Consider the following 19,660-nt stretch of genomic DNA (forward strand, 5'->3'; position numbering starts at 1 on the left):
TTTCAATTTCCTCCTCACATGCAACCTATGACCTTTCACCTACTTTTTCTCCTAATTTCCATTATTTTCATAAATAAATGTGCCAAAATACCTTTCTGCCTCTTTAATGCCTTAGCCATTGCCTTTGCTAATTTCCTTAGCCATAAACAACCAAATGAACACCCCCAGGATGTCTTGCCCACCATTCAGCTTGGAATAAGTGTCCTAGTCATCCGTGGTTATTGTTTTTAACATTTATTACATGGAATTTTTACCAGGGCTATTACAAAGGGATAGGGAAGATCTCATGTAAACATGCATCATTCAACTTCCTCATATCAACACAGATCCTAATTTCTCCTTGAGTCTTCTTTTATTGCACCGCCATAGGACTCATCAATTCTGATTCTTCTACTAGTTCAATGATACCTGCTGCTATCATCTTATCAAGCTCTATCTTTACTTTCTCCTTATACTTTGGGTTCAGCCTATAAGGTCTTTGCTTGACGGGCCTTGCATCAGTCTTAAGGGGAATATTCATGACTCCTAGATCTCCTATTATACCCTTCATCTCTGAAAAGTTGGTGGGAAATAGTTCTTGTTATTCTTGAAGTAACTCTGTAATTTTACTGACTATCTCTTCATCCCAATAGTCTCCTACAATTGTAAACTTAGGTTCCTTGTCTGATCCTATGTTCACCTTCTTTGTCTTCAGTGGCTTTGTTATATCTGGTATCTTTAACTCAGGTTCATTTACTTTCCGATATCCCTCTGACTCTGTTATGTCAATGTTGCAAGGATCTTCTTCCTCTTTTGCAGTAAGGTTATAGAATTCTAGTGCATTTTCTATCTGCGCAACCCAATCAAGTTGTTTCCATGTCAGTGGGGTTACATTCTCAAAGATATTCTTCTTAATTGTTTGAAGGTCCAAATCTATGTATGGGCAATCATCGTCAAAGATGAATGTTAATATGAAGCCATCAACAATGTATTCCCAATTTACTGTACCATGTCAAAGCTCTGTTTCTAGGTACCAGTTCTTAGGGATTGTCTCTAATATATGAATGAATCCATCTACCCATTCTTGTTTTGGAATCCCATTCCATGTTATAGTGCATAGCTGGATATGCTTCCTAGAATTAGTTTCACCATCATATTTCATCTCTATTTCTATATTGATGTAGCTTTCAGGGCTATATGTAAGGCCAAAAACCTTTGATTCTCTGGAACTTGTTCTTCATAATCATCAAGAAAAGTATTTACATCACCCAAGCCATCATAAGAAGGTAGGTTACATATCTTAGGTATCATACAACGAACTGATTTGGTAATTCTTACACAACGCCTTGTGGATACTTCATGCAACCTATTCTGCCAATTTTTCAACTCTTCTTCTAAGTATGAGGTACAAGAAATATCATACTCCCAAGTAAAATTGCCTTCTATAGTAGGGTTAACACAATCTTATTCCTTTTCTGTCATTTGAAATATATTATCTATATCAGCTGTGAAGTATTCTTCTCTAACTAGTTCTGTATATCTTACCCCTTCTGATGGATCCAAGGGAACAATTACTCTCATATTATTCCCTTCAAATATCATTTGTCTCTTCTTCAGATTAATTATATCCATATTGTCAAATGCCCAATCAAGTCCAAGCAATGCAGGATAGGGGTTACTATCATCAACGATCTCTATTACTTCAAAATCAGCAGTAGTGTGAACTCCTTCAATGTCCATTGTTACACCTGGTAGTCTTCCTAAGGGGAAGATCTTTTGTTGATTTGTCATCCTTAACTGAATAGGTGACCATTGTAGCTTCAACTTACCCATTAATTCCCATGTCTGCTTCGTTAAGACATTAGCATCAAATCCCAAATCCAGGATAAATTGATCCATCTCATATACTCCTATTTGCACACTAAGCCTCATCTCTCTTCCAGTTCTCTTTTGTCGATGCAAATTTTTGACTGCGCACATCTCACTTCACAGTGCTTCTTTGGATGCACAGGAATCTATCAACTCCTGAAGCCCTTCTACAACCTTTTGATCTCTTAATAATTTTATACAAGTCTGCAAAAAAGACTTTAAAATACCTACTTGATTTGTTGAATCCTGGTCTTGTGTCAGAGCTCAATCCTGTGTCGAAGCTTGGTTCTACGTCAAAGCTTGATTTTGTTCCAAAGCTGATGACAGATTGTAGCTAGTTTTTTGCTTTGGTTGTGCACTAGAGGTTGAAGCTCCAACATCCATAAAGATTCACTTTGCTTCCATAAATACTTCTTTTTCCTTCTGAATATAAAAAATAGGAGCTTTCTCAACAGTTTTTCTAACCCATGTACTTTCAAATTCTTTCTTCTCATCTGCTTTATCAATTCCGATCGCAACTCCACTTCTAGTGACAATACTTATTCGAGGATCGTCAGTCCTCCTTTCAAAGGCCATCATTTGAATATTTTGTGTCGGTTGTTGATTCCTTTTTTCTTACATCTTTTCCATAAGTACATGACATTCTTCAATTACATGGTCAAAGGATTTACAATATTTACATGTCGTTGTAGGGTTCTGATGATCTCTCACAAAATGACTTTCCTGGCCGCAGTTATAGAAAATGATTTTTCCACATCCTCGAACAACTCCAACACCTCGACCTCTTCCTTGGTAGCCTCCTCGACCACTGCGATGTTGTCTACCTTCATGTCCATGTTCTTCTACTTGCATTTTATAGGTGTCAGCACTACGCTCCATCATTCGTTCATAAGCTCGACAATTATTCTCATCATGTCCTACTGATTTACATAATTTTCAATATAGGTTCCTTGGAGTCTGCACATATTTTCGTAACAGGTAACAATATTCTGAGCGATGTTGGACTCTAGTTTTACATATCTCACACCACATGCTAGATCCTGTATTTAAGGGATTCGGTGCCCCACTAGCCATATAATCCCTAAAGATAGGATATTGTTCTTTAGAATGGCCCTCCGATCTGCACTTCGTACACCATACTTCTTCTCTGACTTCTTTTCTTTTCTTGATATCTTGTATTCGTAGGGTTAGGTTTGCTAGCTGACTCTGAACCTATTGCATACCTGCATTAATATCTCTTATAGGTGAAGCTTCCAAATTCATCGCAATCTGTAGAGCTTCGACTTGACTTTTTATCTTTGTTGCATCAATGATAGTATAATATGCGGTAACAACGCAGCTACAAACCATTCTTGATGTTGTTGCGGAGATATTTCAAAGCTCACTTGATCCAACGATTCCTTAAATCACTAATCAAATTCCCGAACAAACTCAGTAGGTTTCTGTTTAAATTCTTTTAACTCAGTGATGCACTACGACTAAGACTTCGACTTCTTAAATTCTCTTATCAACGTTGCTTTAATATCTGCAAATGTTCTAATCTGATTATTTGAATACTTCATATACCATGTCAGTGCTTTATATTGAAGCATCCAAATGAGTTGCACTTTATTTATATTTTCATCGTTGATTTGCTTCACGGTCCATACAACTTCACATAAAAACCAAAACTACTTTGGATCTTCTGATCCAGTTCTTTTGAAAATAGGTAGCTTAATATCATTAGTCATATTTCTTTTGGGAGGGGGAGGGGGAGAAGTAAGGGTAGGGGGATGGGGGATAGGGGGAGAAGGGTGAGTGGGGGGAGAGCCAGAAACACCCTGGATATTACTAGATTTTGGCTTCTACGAACTCTCAGGATGGGAAGGTGAATACTGCGAAGTTACCTGAGGTTTATCAGGGTTGCTATCTTCTCTTTCTATTTTAGATTCACTCAAAAGAGGACTATACTCAGTCTCTACAAAGGTCTTCGGGTTTTGTCCACGAGCTCTCTTTCTGGTATTTATTCTATATCTTTTTCCACTTCACGTTGTTCCAATCTCTTTCTCAGATTTATTCTCTCTTCTTCCAAACTTTAACAATCTAGATGCATCTATAAAACTCCTTTTTCACTTAGAAGCATATTAATCTAGAGTTTCAAAGATTGCAAATACTTACCTTGCACTCCTTTGAAGAATCGTCATTTTGCTTCTTTGTAGGACACAGTCTAGTCTATTGTGAAGTCAGTAGTAAATCCTCCCAAAATGTTATCAATCCAGAAATCAACAACCCTTGAAATCATGTTGTTAGTTCTCTCGATTCGTTGTACCAATTCAGGAGTCCATGTCATAGATTCTTCACCTTTAAAATATGTCTTTCTTTCAGTCAACATCGATGTCCACTCGTACGGTTCGACAGGAAATGATGTGAAGAAAATTTCGTATTGATCTATAAAATTATATCTCTATAACCAAGCTTTGGACTTTAGATGAGGTTTAAATGATCGAGATTGGATTTTTCAAGTCTAAAATGCAATATCGGTCTTGAAGCTTTGGACTTACAGTTGTTTCAAGATCGATATCCTAAAAGCAAGAAAAAGAATGACTCAAATCAAGAAAATAGAAACACCTAGTAAGCAAAATTGGATGGATGGTTTGAAGAATGCGATCAAAGCTAAGATAAATGGTTTTCTCTATGGCATGGAAGCTAAGATCAATGGTATAGAGGAAAAATTGAAAGGCAACATGGAAGATTTGAAGAAAGACATGGAAGGTTTGAAGGAAGGTTGGGCAAATTTGCTACAAGAAAGGCTTCCTAATGACAAAAAGGTAGTAGAGGAAACTCATGATGAGAACAAAAGAAATGTTAATCATGACTTCATAGAATATAACATTGGATTGAAGACCCACCATATCCCAAAGATTGATATGAAGAAGTTTGATGGCAAGGATCCCGTAAAATGGATACTACAGATGGAGCAATATTTTGATCTCCATGATGTGCAAAACACACAAAAGGTACGTATTGCAACTTTATATTTAAAATCCAATCAGTTTGTATGGTATCGATCAATTTTCTCTCCTAAACAAATGGTCACTTAGTCAATTTTCACAGAGGAAAGGATAGCACATTATGAGGATACAAAGAGCAACACCTTATTTAGCCAATTGATAAATCTCAAACAAAAGGGTTCAATGGCAGAGCACATCGAAGACTTCCAAAAATTGAATATAAGGGTAATTGATATTCCAAAGGAGAATATGATTGATGTCTTCATAGGGACTTTAAAGGATAACATCCAACATGAGGTTCGCCTTTGGGAACCTGATTCATTGGAGAAGGCATTCAGGGTGCCCAGAAAAGTGGAAAGAAAAATTATGGCAACAAGGAAGTCTACCACTCACAATTATAAAGACGGAAGTGTTGTTGCTCCTAGCCTTCCACAACCTACAAGGTTGACACCACAACAGTTGGAGGAAAAAAGAGCAAAAGGGCTTTGTTATAATTGTGATAGAAAATACACTAAAGGTCATAAGTGTGCTGAGAAGAAATTATTTTACATAGATTGTGAAGAGGAGGAAGAAAAGGATCAAGAAACGTCAAAAGAAGAGGATATACACTAGGAACCAACCCCAGAGAAAGAAGAAATGAATCCGACCATATCTTGTAATGCATTGGCACTTTATGGATATCATCCACCATCCATCACATCATCTTTAAGAGAAAATTCTAAGGTTCAAGCAATGGAAGATCACATTGAGCATCAACAACAAGTTCCCCAAATCTTAAAGGATAACCTCACTTTGGCATAGAATCGAATGAAACAACATGTAGATTAACATGGTAGCGAAATAAGTTTTGATGTAGGACGTTGGGTATTTGTACGGCTACAACCATACAACAAATGTCCCTCAAGCAATCTAAGAAGGATAATAAATTATCACCAAAGTACTATTGTCCTTACAAGGTGTTGCAAAAGATTGGTACTATGGCATACAAATTGGAGCTTCCTGCATCTTCCCGAGTGCACATAGTTTTCCATGTTTCATGCTTAAAGAAGGTTATAGGTGACAAGCTCCTAGTTCAAACAATATTGCCGGAACTTGATGAGGAAGGAAAAATCATATTGGAACCTGAAGCAGTCATGGAATCAAGAACTCGCCAGTTACAAAATCGATCAATTTCAGAGTATCTCATCGAGTGGAAGAACTTACCCGCTGAAGATTCCACATGGGAGGATGAGAATTTTATACAGAAGCATCCAGAGCTACTCAAGCGTTAAGGACAACACTTTTTTGGAGGAGAGGGACATGTTAAGTCCATATACTACTAGTGTAGCCCCATATTATTATTAGTGCAACGCCCTTATTGTATTGTTGTGCCCATGTAGTCCACATATTATTATTATTATGCCCCATAGAAGCCCACTATTGTTATTATTGTGCCCTTACAATATTATTGTTATGTAGGCTTTGATTATATCGTGACCCCTTAGACTCCTACATATAGAAAGGAGGTCTTGTCATTTGTATCATCCAAGATTTTTTCATTTGTGTAATGTAAAGGAGGTTGCCCGCTCGAAGAGGCTAATTTTGAAGTCGTTGATCTATCTCTTCTTATATTTTGTGAGTTGGTTATATAACATCCTTTAACTAGACAAGAAGCTCAAACTGTGTCAATAGTCTGAACCAGAGTATAGAGAACAAGTGGAAAATCCTTGTAAAGCTTCAAAGTCTAATGTATGAAGGGAACCCGCTCTAGGACTTTTCACAGATAAAAGACTACTACAATATCAGGAATTCAACCATAGTTCTAAATCTAAGGTTGTGTGGTGGAGCTCCAAGATCCAGAGCACCTAATGGAGTAGTTTTCTATTAGGATGTGGCAAAAGAAAAGACTCTCCTCCCTTCCGAACAACCTCAAAACATCTCAAGACCTCAGATCCAAAACAATTCAGGACCCTACATTGTAGAGCAAATGGAACAAGCACCAACTTTGGAAGTAAATCTTCGAGAGGTAAACTCTCTTTTCTGCCCTCCAATCTAAGGCTGCTATTTGTAGGTTTAATGGCTTCTGGCCCAAGCCTGAAACATTATAACAATGGGTTTTTCCTTCTTGGACACCAAACCGTGACATTTATTTATGTTCCAAAGGCTTCTTCATTGTTTAATTTGATAAACAGAAAGATCTGGATTTTGTTTTGAACAAAGGACCATGGTTTTGGGGTAGTGTTAGGCTCTTCATTATGCCATGGTTCCCATAATTGATGCCACAACTATGGTGGTATCAACAATGCCGATATGGGAGAGACTCCCAATTCTCCTTGTCCCTTTATGGCATCGTAAGGTCCTAGAGGATATTGGAAATACTCTCAGGAAATTCAAAAAAATGGACCATAAAATAACTGAAAAAGGTCTATTTTCTTCTACCATAATTTGTGTAGAGATAGACCCTAGTAAAGGCCTACCTGAGCATATTCAAATGAAACACAAAAACTTCTAGTGGACCCAAGTATTAGATTAGGAGAATACGACATTTGGATGTTGAACATGCTTCCAAACAAGACACTTGTAGACACATGCCCATAGACAAAAAAGAATCCAAAAAATAAAGGGAGGCAATGCCATAAGGGAAAAGGATGGAAGGAAGCAGACCCACACCTCTCTAAAGAAGAAGAAGAAGAAGAAATCATGGAAAGCCAACTAGCCCAAGCTGAAGCGGATGCTCAAGCTCAAAATGGCAACCAAGCAGAAGGAGATGTTGTGGCTCAATCTAAGATTGCATTCCTTGTTTAGAAGGGTACTAACTTAGTTGAGATACATGCATTTGATCAGATTAGAGGCATAAAAAGAGTACATCTATATAAGAGCTCACAGTGAGACAAAAAAACCTCAATAAACACTTAGGAAGTGTGTTTACTATGGTTCTTATTGAAACACCCTCTAAGGAATAACAAAAAGTACAAAGGAAAAAAAAGTTAACTTTTTCACTTAACTTCGATCCACTTTTAACATAATTTTTTATCAATTTTTTTTTTTTTAACTCAATACCAAAAAAAACTTATATCCAAAATACATTCCGTTTATACAAAATATAATTTTGTTCTTTATAAAAGTACTGCATTTTTCATGAAAAAATAAACTATTATTTTTAATTACTCAATTAAATAATAATACCATTGATAATATTGATATCATTAAATAATAATATCATTAATAATAGTACTATTATAAATGGTATTATTATCTTCACCTTTCGATGAATTAAAGAGTTTTTAAGGTACTAATAATCATTAATTTAAGTTGTTTGACCCGGACCATACTGCGTTAAATTAGGAGCTTTGGACATGACATTTTAGGTGAAGGGTAGAGTCAACCTTAAGGATGTGGGCGTCACGGGTGGCATCATTCGGAAAGCTCACCTGTGATTGATGCAGAAGTTCTACCTATCGCGATCCTCCTCTTCCTTTCATTATAAGTTACACTACTTTCCCGAAGCTATTAACGAAAGAAGTAGCGGGATATTGATCCAGTTTTACTCTTAGGTGAAGTCAGCGTCCTCTGTATACAACTCCAATTTCAACTGCAATTGAAGGTTCTTGTCTCAGGTCTCAATTTTAATGTATGCGTGCGGTTAGGGGTTTCATGGCAGCGGCATGGCATCTCTGTTCTGGAGTCTGAGAAGGCCGTTTGTTATAATTGATTGCAAAGCGCTTCTATAAGGGCCATTTGGTATCAGGTTTGATATATAGTTAATTGGTTATTGTTATATATATCTATCAGCTCGTCCTACTCCCCCTCATCCCCTGTATGCTTTTGCTCGAGTTTGTGAAAAAACAGTTTTTTCGCAGATGGGTTATTCTACAGTTTTAGCTTTTGCAATACTGGTATCCCTTTTAGCATTTTTTATGCCATCATCATATGCAGAGATCAAGCACACAGCAATAAAGGCAGACAGTAGGTCTGTGATTGAATTTGAGAAATTTGGTTTCACCCACAATGGTTTCCTGGACATCATACTCACCAACATATCCTATCCTGCTGAAATCTCTAATAGTGAGCAGCTTTCTCTCATGGGATTCTTTTTAGTTACAGAAGAAAATTGGGTTCAGGTATTGATTGAGTACTCTGAGTTGGGTGAGTCTGATGCACGCTGTGTGCTGCAGAACCCTCTCATCAAGCAACTCTTCACCTTTCAGGAAATTGATCCGTCGAGTGGGATTGTCAACAAGTCTTTTCATGCACCAGGTGCAGATGAGTATAATCTCAAGTTTGCCAATTGTTTGCCTTCAGTTAAAGTTTCGATGAATGTGAGAACGGCCATGTATAATTTACATAGAAGCGGTAGAAAAGATTACTTATCAATAGGTCAAACCAAGCTTCCCGTTCTCTTTTATGTGTTTTTCTTATTATATCTGGCTCTTTTTGGGGTGTGGTCCTATGTATGCTGGGAAAAGAAGGAGTTTGTTCACAGGATCCATATTCTCATGGGTATTTTGGTTCTCTTGAAGGCACTTGATTTACTCGCCGAGGCAGAGGATAAATACTATACAAAGAGAACTGGAACTGCCCATGGATGGGATATTGCATTTTATGGATTTAGTTTCTTGAAGGGAGTGATGCTTTTTACCGTAATCGTTCTCATTGGCACGGGATGGTCCATTCTGAAACCCTTTTTACAGGAAAAAGAAAAGAAAGTTCTCATGATAGTGATTCCCCTTCAGGTATTTGCTAACATTGTAGCAGTTTTGATAGATGAGACGGGCCCGGCAAGAAAGTATTGGGCTACTTGGATTCAATTGTTGCTACTTTTGGATGTAATTTGTTGCTGTGCTGTTCTTTTCCCTATAATTTGGTCCATCAAGCATCTTCGAGAAGCTGCCCTTACTGATGGCAAGGCGGCTAGAAGCTTAGTGAAGCTCACTCTATTTCGTCAATATTATATTATAGTAGTTAGTTACATATATTTTACTCGGATAGTTGTGCTTGCCCTAAGAACAATTGTATCCTACCAGTATTCATGGACCTGTGATTTGACGGCAGAGCTGGCTACACTGGCCTTCTATATTTTCACAGGCTACAGATTCAGGCCTGAGTCACACAACCCTTATTTCAGATTGGATGATGATGAGGAGGAGGCTGCTGCTGAAGAGGTACTTGCAGATGATGACTTCGAACTATAATGTGGGTTTTGTTCACACAACGACAAAATAACAAATGGGTTATTATATTTGACTGTCTTCGATTTGTTGTGCTGCATAGATCACAGTTTTTCTTTCGCTACCAACCTTAATTGCGCGAAATACCATTAGAATGGAAATATCTGTTTTTTCTGATAAGTAAATGCAGAACGTTACTGACATGAGTGCTTGATAGTTAGCTTTTGTTTCACTAATAAGGATAAAGGATGTTGTAAAGACAGAATATATTTAACTTAAATAGATAGCTTAGAATTTGTTGCCAGGGCTTTGCAGTTGCTAGTAGCTACATTATATCTGAAGGAGACTACAAATTGAAGTAGATTACACACACTTGTATCTTTTTGGTGCAAGTCTATTTGAGGAGATTTTTTAAAAGATAATTGAGGACTGTATTTAACTTTGTTTGTATGAACCGGATTTTGGCACATGTAAATGTGGTAACCATGCACTTGAAAATTCAAAAACCTTGAATTAAACAGTTACACACTAATTGTGTAAAGTGGATACTTAAATGATTATTCCCCATCAGACATGAGGGTCTGCTTATCATAATGTGAATACTTTGTTTTGCTTCTTTGTGTCAGAAAAGGGGTCTAAATGTTATGCATCAAAGATTACCGCCTTCAGTTAGCTCATGGGAGAATCAATTTTCCATGGACATTTTAATTCTCTTACATCTTCCTCTAACTCACCCATGCTAAAATATATCTGTATTTGGAATTTTTCTTTGCGGTTTTAGCTCTTGTCTACTGCCATTTTCTCCTCATTGTCATCATTGCTATCCCTATTGGTTTGGATGGCAAACAGGGCTTGGTTCTTAAGGTCTTTTTGGTTTTCGTTAGGAAGAGATTCTCGGTTTGGGTTGTAGTCAACAAGGTTCTTGAATCGTTACCCTATTTAGTTGTACGTAGGGAGCAGCTATGCTGTAGTTGAATTTGGCATAGGCAGCTAGAACGACCAGTCTGACTCCTTGGACTTGGTTGTAGCTAGCAAAGTGCACACATATTTTGTAATAGATGGACTAATAATCATTATAGGGGGTTGTTATGCTGAGTTATATATGGATACTTACCTTGTTGGTGTTCTGAGTCATCACCTAATAATATTTTGGTCTCATTGGTGAGACGTAGGGAATTTAGCTTATTGTCCATCTTAGACTCTGGCTTTTTAGCTGTCCTCATGCGAGGAAAGTTATTTTTGTCAAGTAGTTTATGTTTATAGTAAACTAAGATCTGTGTTTTTCTTCAATCTCTAATGTTATCACAAACCCATATTATAATTTTTTATTCATGTATATTACAAAAACAATTATAGTTTTTAGGGATTTCAATCTCTCATACACTCTCTTCCACGGCGTGCTTGTATCAGTTTGTATAAGAACTTCGTTTTTCCGGTCACCTTGGTCCATGTTGAATCCTGCCCTTATTTTTTCTTTTTCTAAATAAAAAAATCACCATTTCTATTCATCAACAGAATGGAAATTATATTTATAAGGTGCATTCTGCACTTTTCAGAAGGAAGTTATGAAGAAAGACAACTGTAGGCTATAACCAGTCTAAATACTTAAGTTATCTAGAAAAAAATCTCTCAACAGCATCATTTTCTCGTAGATGGTCCATACTTTTTGTATCTGGCAGAAAAAAATTGTAATTTTATTTGAATAATATTTGAATAAGAAAAACAAAATAATTTTTCAGATACTTTGATGGCATCTACATCAGTGTTTGACAAGGATGTGTCCCCCAAGGTGGGGTGCACGCTCTTCACGTTTCCCACGCACCTGGGATGGGGACATTTGGGAAATGTTTTCCTATGTCCTTCTTTTGGGGAGATGCAGGGATGACATTCTCTTTTATTTTTCATTTTCATCTTTTTACTTAAATTTTTAACATTACCATTAATTGACACGGGATGTTTGAGAGTGGGTTTGACCTCATTGGATCATGCGGAGAAAGTAAAATTTTAGATCCACTCAAAATCCATCAGACTTAACAGTTTTTGGGATTGGGAGGATTGCAATGTTTCCATTGGATTCTGTCATGTATGAGGGTCTGAACTAGCATTTAATCAAAAGCACCAAGCCCAAAAGCACCCCTTTTGAGGGGGAACACATCCCCTTCAATTTTGTTTAATAACTCTTGAAATTTAAAAATAAAATTACAAAAATAAATAAAATTAAAACTAAAAAGGGAAATACAAAATAAATATCAAAACCTAAACTAACTTACAATCCTTAACTCACTCATTCCACTTGCCAAGCTTACCTATACTTGTTTACCCCGCGGTGCTATTTGACTTACCAGTTAATTGTATCCTCTCCCCCATGACTCTCTTTAAATACTCATTGTCCATTTTTGATTTTCAGTTTAACTTTTGAGTATCGACTCTAAATATTGATGACCTTAGACTGGTTCTTTGACTCGTCACTCTACTATTTTTGAGTTTGAGTTATATCAATTTTTTATTTCGGTTTTCAGATTTCAGTATCTACTATAGTCTAGATTCTATTTTGCTTAGTACTAATTAGATTCTAGAATTATGAATGATGAATTTAAATTTCAAGTCAATTTAAGATCTAGCATGATGGTTGATGAATTTAATTTTTAAATCAATATAGATTCTAGAATGATGAATATGAATCAATGTATTTCATTACTAAATCTCATATTGTATAAATAAATGATGAATATAAATTAATGTATTTCATTATTTAATTCAATTATATATAAATCTGTCCCCTAAATTTGAAGATACTCCCACACCCCTGTATTTTTCCATGCACCTTTTTCCCATCCCATGTCACCCATCCCAGAGTCTCGGTGGAACATAAATCTACAGACACTCAGTATGACCAGTAATATAGTTCCAAGTGTATGGACTGTACCATTGCCAGACAATTATATTATAAAAACAATTTTTAGTTTTAGGGGATTTCGCTCTCTCGTACATTTTTTCACTGCATGCTTGTACCAGTTTGTATAAGAAGCCTTCTTTCAGCTGTCACCTTGGTCCATTTTGAAGTAAGCTTTTATCACCATTTCTATTCACTGAGAGAATGGAAAATACATTTATAATAAAATAAACTTCTGTATTCAGTCTATCTACTTATAGCATCTAGAAATTATTCTCAACATCATTATTTCTAAGGAATCATAGTGCAGGTCTATGGACTGTACCATCCCAAGGGAATCATAGCAAAACACTACCAAAATCCCTGCCATCAATTATACACAGAAAATATTGAGCATCGCAAAAAATATCGAGTCCCAGATTCTCAAATTCAGAGATATTCCTCAGCCATCCACAGGGGACAAATCCTGCTAAAAGTAACTAACACATTAAAAAACCCAAACAGAAACAGAGCAGGTATTCCAACAAAGATTATTTATTCAGAGCTTAGCAAAAGTATCCAAACTTGGGATTCTTCATTGAAAGGCGGATGAAAATGGTAGGAGATCTGACCCTCCGTGTCTTCCAGCATGAACCATTGACCATGTATTGTATATGTTCCAGCTTTTGAGAAATCATACATGCCTTCCAGAAATCAGCTTTTGAGAAATCATGTATTATATATGTCTTCCAGAATAGTATTCCTTTCTCTGTAAGTATGATTAAATGAAAGATAACAGAAAACATTGCAAGCCCCCTGAACTTCCTTCAATAATAAATACAAGAGAACTTGATATAATTTTCTTCCTCCTTTATCCCATTTATGACATTCATTGAATCTCTGAAAATTTGTAACCTGTGAGACAGTTCATACATAAAGTACTCTTCAAAAAAACATGAAAAAAATGACCCACTTACTGCATTTTAAGATGCTCTCCCCATTCAAAACATCAGAATAAATAATAGTAGCATATTCCAAGTATCATAAATATGTACCCAGCAAATACATAAGCCATCTCCAAACAGAGTCTTTTCATAACAAATTGAAAACTGCTCAGAAATTGCACACAGATGACATGGTAGCACCATTCCTGTCTTCCTCTACAAACGTAACTTTTTTTCCAGCTCAACATTATGTAATTCCCCAGTTCGGATGACCTCAACTTAATTTTGTATATGTTAAATGTATTGCGTAGGTGTTTCATCACTATGCCTTATTCACACCAAGAGGTGGTGATGCCTTATTCACACCAAGAGGTAGACATGCCATGGTGATGTTAAATGCTTGTAAACCTTGACATTTGAAATTAATGAAATGGTGATGTTAAATACTTGTAAACCTTGACATTTGAAATTAATGAAATCTCTAGGCTGCCTGAGAATGAGCACCTAAAACGGCTATGATACCAAACAGGGGAAGCGGTCCAGAGGAATATCTGTATGCCTAGCTATCTATATTTTCCGTCTACTTGCCCTACCCACCTTGCCGTTACCCTAACCCTTCACTCTTTTACAATTTTGATATCGAGCATAACCTATAGTCTAATTTGGGAGAGGTGGTCCTAACCATCTTAATCTAGGCAACCACCTTGTACAATTTGGGAAATTTGTCCCCACATTATTGGAACTGAAGAATTTGGATTACGAGAGAAAATTTGAATACGAAAACAGAAGATTATGTTTGAAAGTTTTAGAGAAGAGGAAAAAGGTGTTTACGTTGGAAAAAGGGACCTGCCATACTATGGCACTGATTAGCTGATGAAAGAAAACCATGCGAGCTAGTAGGGAATAGGAGAAGGAAGATGAAGCCATAGAGAAAGAGGAAGGGATTGGTGTGCACCAATAGAAACCAAAGAGAGGCCATTAGAAACCAAAGAGAGACCATTAGAATCCTTGAAGAATGTTATCATAGAAATGCCCAAGAACCAAGATAAACTCTGCTGTACTTTAATTTGAAATAGATAGCAGTTTGGCACTTTCTATGCACACACTAAAGAGCAACGTGGAGAACTTTTGAGGGGCTATTGAGCAGAGAACGAAGTATCCTCCTTGTGCTATGTGGGGCCGGGATTGTGAGCGCTAGAAATTGGTCTGTTGAATGACTTGGCTGTGGGTTGTGTGGTTGGTCCTTTATTGCTTTTTGAGATAGGAAGACTAACCTGAGGGTTTTGCATTGTTTTCTTTGTCCTTGTGGTATCATAGCGTTGGTAGGAGGTGGCATCTATGGAGGAAAATTTGGCTGTGGAAAATTTGTACTCTCTATTAGTGGTTGGGTATTTAACTTATGAAAATATTGGGTATTTAACTTATGAAAATAAATAAATACTGCTTCATTGTACATAAATTTCTTATCATGTTATGAATATAATCGTTGCTTATGGTTGAAAGCATTGTGTATTTTATGTAGGATTGATGAATAAATGGGCACTTGTTTGTAATAAATCATAATGCAATATATATGTTTAAGAAAACTCATATGAGCTAATTGTTTTGCAAAAGAAATTGTGCGAAGTTTTGAGATTTTTTATTTTACTTAGATGGAAAACTTAGATGAATATCTCATGTGTGTCTTGTTAATATAGTCTGCGAGTTTTCTAGTAACATGGTCACCCATAGGTGGAAATCATTATAGAAATATGCATAATTGTCCTATAGTTGAATTCTTGAAATAATATGGAGATTTTGATGATGCTAGATAAGCCCCTTGCTCTTGAAAATTTCATTAATGGGTCATGTGACAATAAAATCTAGCACCTCCATATGATGTAAAGTCCCAAGCATTAAAGGGCATGTTTTATGCAGCCTAGGAAGGCTACCCATTTTCTATCACAATAGCTGTTTCTCTCACTTTTGGTTTGTTGTTCTCCAACTCAAGGGGGGCTTCTCTAGGGATAGGGTTGCTAAAGCTATAAAGTGGATGCATAAGGTAATATATGTTGATTTCTGGTAGCATCAGAAGTGCTCTTAGTCTCAAATTTTGCCGGGAGGCTTAGGCACATGTATTCCAAAGAACTGAAATCGTTTTTGGAAATTCCATCCAAAAATAGTTGCATTAAAATAATTAATTATTTTAATGGGAACCTAAGTCTAAACTTAGGAGAATAAAATAATTAAAGGGTATTAATATAAACTGTGGGTGTAACTTCTAGAAGAAGATGAGGATCAAGTAGAAATGATCTTAGTCATTGATTAACTTCTAATCTAGGCCACGGGGAGATTATTTAAGGAGGCTTGAGGGTCACTTGGAAAATACACAGAGAGAGTTTAGAGAATCAATTTTTTGAAGTAGAGCAGTTTCCGGGAGATTTTCGATAGTGAGCTTTTGCAGTGAGGGGCAGGGATAGTTGGGTTGGAGTATCTTCTCTAGGACCAAAGATTGACAACAAAGAGACACCAGGAGGAGGCAATGCATGCCCAGGAGGGGTTGACACTGGGCCAGAAGGGCCCACGCAGAGCTGATGCAGAGTGAGAGGGGCTCACGCAGAGGCAGCATAGTCTTCCAGTGCAGAAATCCGAAAGATGAGATTTTTGAGCTGGGAGGGATCGAAACAACTCCAGAGGGCAGACATTTCCCAGTTGGGCTGACGCAGAGCCTGTTGGGGCTGACGCTGGGCCTACACATGGCTAGTGCAGAGATAGCCAAGGACATTTGGTTCAACTGCCGAAAAAGCCAGAATTGTTGGGTATAGTGAGGTAATCTCACTAAGTTTTTCTGCTAGTTTATTTTCTATGTAATTGGATTTCCGGAAGGGCATCCAAAGTTGTATTCAGAAACTATTGCTTAATAATATAAAACCCTCAGAGCTGCTGCATCGGATTTTCGGCTTTGGGTTTTTCCAGGGACATCTGTCCAAAAAACACTGTTTCACTTGTGCATCTTTCTCTATTTGTTTTGTCCTTGTTTTGGGCAAATTAATTAATTAAGTGAAGGTTGCAGTGTGTTAGCTTCGATATTTGCTGTAGGAAACAATAAGTAATTTGTTTCAGTATTTAACAGACATGAGAAGTTTAATCAGTTGTTGCAGTAGGTGATTCGGGTGGGATTCTCGAATTTTCACATGGTATCAGAGCATTGTAGGTGAAGCAAGAAAGAACAGTCCTAGAGACCCAGCACTGAGCAGAAGAGGGAGTTTGAAAACGCTGCAGGAGGCAAAGTTGTGAAACCCTAGAGGATTTGCGTAGTTCTAGTCAGAGGGCTGAAATTTTGAGGCAGTCTCTCTTCGAGTGAGTCGACGAAGAGAAGGGCTTCTAGATCGAGTTTTTGCTGAGGCAGAGGGAACAACGTAGAAGCCTTAGCGTGAGGAGAGTTGGTGGGATGCAGTGTTTTCTGTGGGCCATTTTTTTGGGCTGAAAGACATCAGAGGAGAAGGAAGGAGCACGGTTGAGGGAATTTCTTCCTTAGAGAATTCTTAGCCAAGGAATTCGAATTCTCACAAGCTGAGCAGCAGCAAGGGGCAATAGTTTTACTAGCTCTAGTAGGGAGTGTGTAGGCTAGCCCAACAACAACGCAGAGGAGTGGAGAGGTCATTCGACTTTCTGTTTGTGGCAGAGATGGAAACCAGTGGCTTGAGGGATCAAGATAGGTTGGACAAAGCATCCAACTATGTCATCTAGAAGGAAAGGATGTCATTCCTTCTAGATGAGCATGCCCTCTAGACATATGTTGACAACATGGTGGTTGTGCTTGCAGATGCAGATCCGTTGAAGAAATACAAGGCCGAAATGGCGAAGGCAAAAAGGATGATCCTTGATGGAGTGAAGGATCATATGGTTTGTCACATCACTAGTAGAGGGACTACTAAGGAGATGTGAGACGCATTGTCTACGTTATATCAGGGATGTTCCGAGTAGCAAAAGATGTACCTTGAACAAAAGTTGAGATTTGCTCAGATGCAGAAGGGGAAGCATGTGGATCCATTCCTCACGAAGGTTTAGGAGACTGGTGATGAATTGTCTGTTGTGGGGCATACACCTCAAGATTCAGAGTTGGTTAGACTAGCCCTCAATTCTATCTCAGATGAGTGACAAGTCTTTGCCCAGAGCATCCTAGGCAGAGCAGCTTTACCGAATTGGGATGAGATGTGGGCAACTCTAAAACAAGAGGAGCTAAGGAGAGACTTAGTCAAGGTTAAACTTGACAGAAGCAAACAACAGTGGGTCAAAGCCCAAGGAGGAGGAGAATGTAGCCCTTGCATCGAAGGGACAACAAGAGTGATGAAGACGTAAGAAAGACATCTCAAAGATCAAGTGTTTAAAGTGTGGTGAGATGGGTCACTACGCTACATAGTGTCCTCTCAAGAAGAAGGAAAAAGATGAGAAACACGATCTAAAGGTTGCGCCCACGAAGATTGAGGAAGACAAGCTCGTCATGACAGCCAAAATAACTCTAGGAGGGAGGTGGGCTGATTTGGAGCTGTAGTTCGAAAGAGCTACAGATGGGCAGGATCCTTGAGGAGCCCACCTCTTGGATCAATTCCTTGCTACGGGAGCCTAGATCAGAGGTAGCAGGATGGACTAGTGTTGGATGATGCCGAGGAGTGTCGGAGAGACAGTTGTAGTGGCTAGGAGCACTAGAGTCTGAGTAACGCAGAGCAGAGTTGGCATCAATGCAGATGGTGCAGAATAGAGTCAGTGACAACGCAATAGATTTAGAGGGTCAACGTAGAGACTAGTAGCAGTTAGGCTCCAACATTCACATGGTATCATACTGAACACAATTAGTTTAGTAATTTGGGATGTTTTTCCGTTGTTAATGGAGTAGCAACAATAGTTTGCAGCGTAGTGGCAGTGCCAACAACAACATGGATGTAGAAACTTAGAGGAAGTTGCAGTACGGATGCAGAAACTCAGAGGGAACTGCAATACAGATGCAATGTTGACAGTGGCAAGGTCAACAATAGTACAGATGCAACATTTGCATAGAGGTTGGTAGACAACATGTTAGACATCAGCAACGCAGAGGGAGATGTTACAGAACAATGTGATGCTTTAGTTGGAGGCATTATTAGAGCACATTCCTCTCTAAGAGGGAGTGTTGATTTCTGGTAGCATCGTATGTGCTTTAAGTCTCAAATTATACAGGGAGGCTTAGGGACATGTATTCCAAATAATCCAGAAATTGTTTTGGGAAATTCCACCCAAAAACAGTGGTATTAAAATAATTAATTATTTTTAATAGGACCTTAAGTCTAAACTTAGGAAAATAAAATAATTAAAGGGTATTAATATAAATTGTGGGTGTAACTTCTAGAAGAAGACGAGGATCAAGAAAAAATGATCTTAGCCATTGATTAGCTTCTAATCTGGGCCGTTGAATGTCAATGGAGAGATTATTTAAGGAGGCTTGAGGGTCACTTGGAAAATACACAGAGAGAGTTCAGAGAATCGATTCTCTGAAGCAGAGCAGTTGTCGGGAGATTTTCGATAGTGAGCTTTCGCAGAGAGGGGCAAGGATAGTTGGGTTGGAGTATCTTTTCCAGGACCCAGGATCAACAACAGAGAGGCAAAGAGACACCGGAGGAGGCAGCGCAAACCTAGGAAGGGTTGACACTAGGTCAAAAGGGCCCACATAGAGCTGACGCAGAGCCAAAGGGGTCACACAAAGGCATCACAGTCTTCCAGTGAAAAAATTTGAAATCTACCTGAGAGCTGAGATTTCTGAGCCGGGAGGGTTGGAAACTCCTCCAGAGGGCATACGTTTCCCAGTTAGGCTGACACGAAGCTTGTTGTGGTTTACGCAGGACC

At 38.0% G+C, this 19,660-nt stretch overlaps 1 pseudogene; it reads left to right on the forward strand.

The window, feature by feature from the left end:
• The first annotated feature begins 8,205 nt into the window (after positions 1 to 8,205).
• On the forward strand, positions 8,206 to 10,407 carry LOC149251773 (protein CANDIDATE G PROTEIN-COUPLED RECEPTOR 7 pseudogene; annotated as a pseudogene).
• Positions 10,408 to 19,660: the final 9,253 nt, after the last annotated feature.

This window comes from Pinus tabuliformis, chromosome 7 (genome assembly GCF_031772625.1).
Source record: "Pinus tabuliformis cultivar Carrire ecotype Pingquan chromosome 7, CPIR1, whole genome shotgun sequence".
Classification (NCBI taxonomy): domain Eukaryota; kingdom Viridiplantae; phylum Streptophyta; class Pinopsida; order Pinales; family Pinaceae; genus Pinus; species Pinus tabuliformis.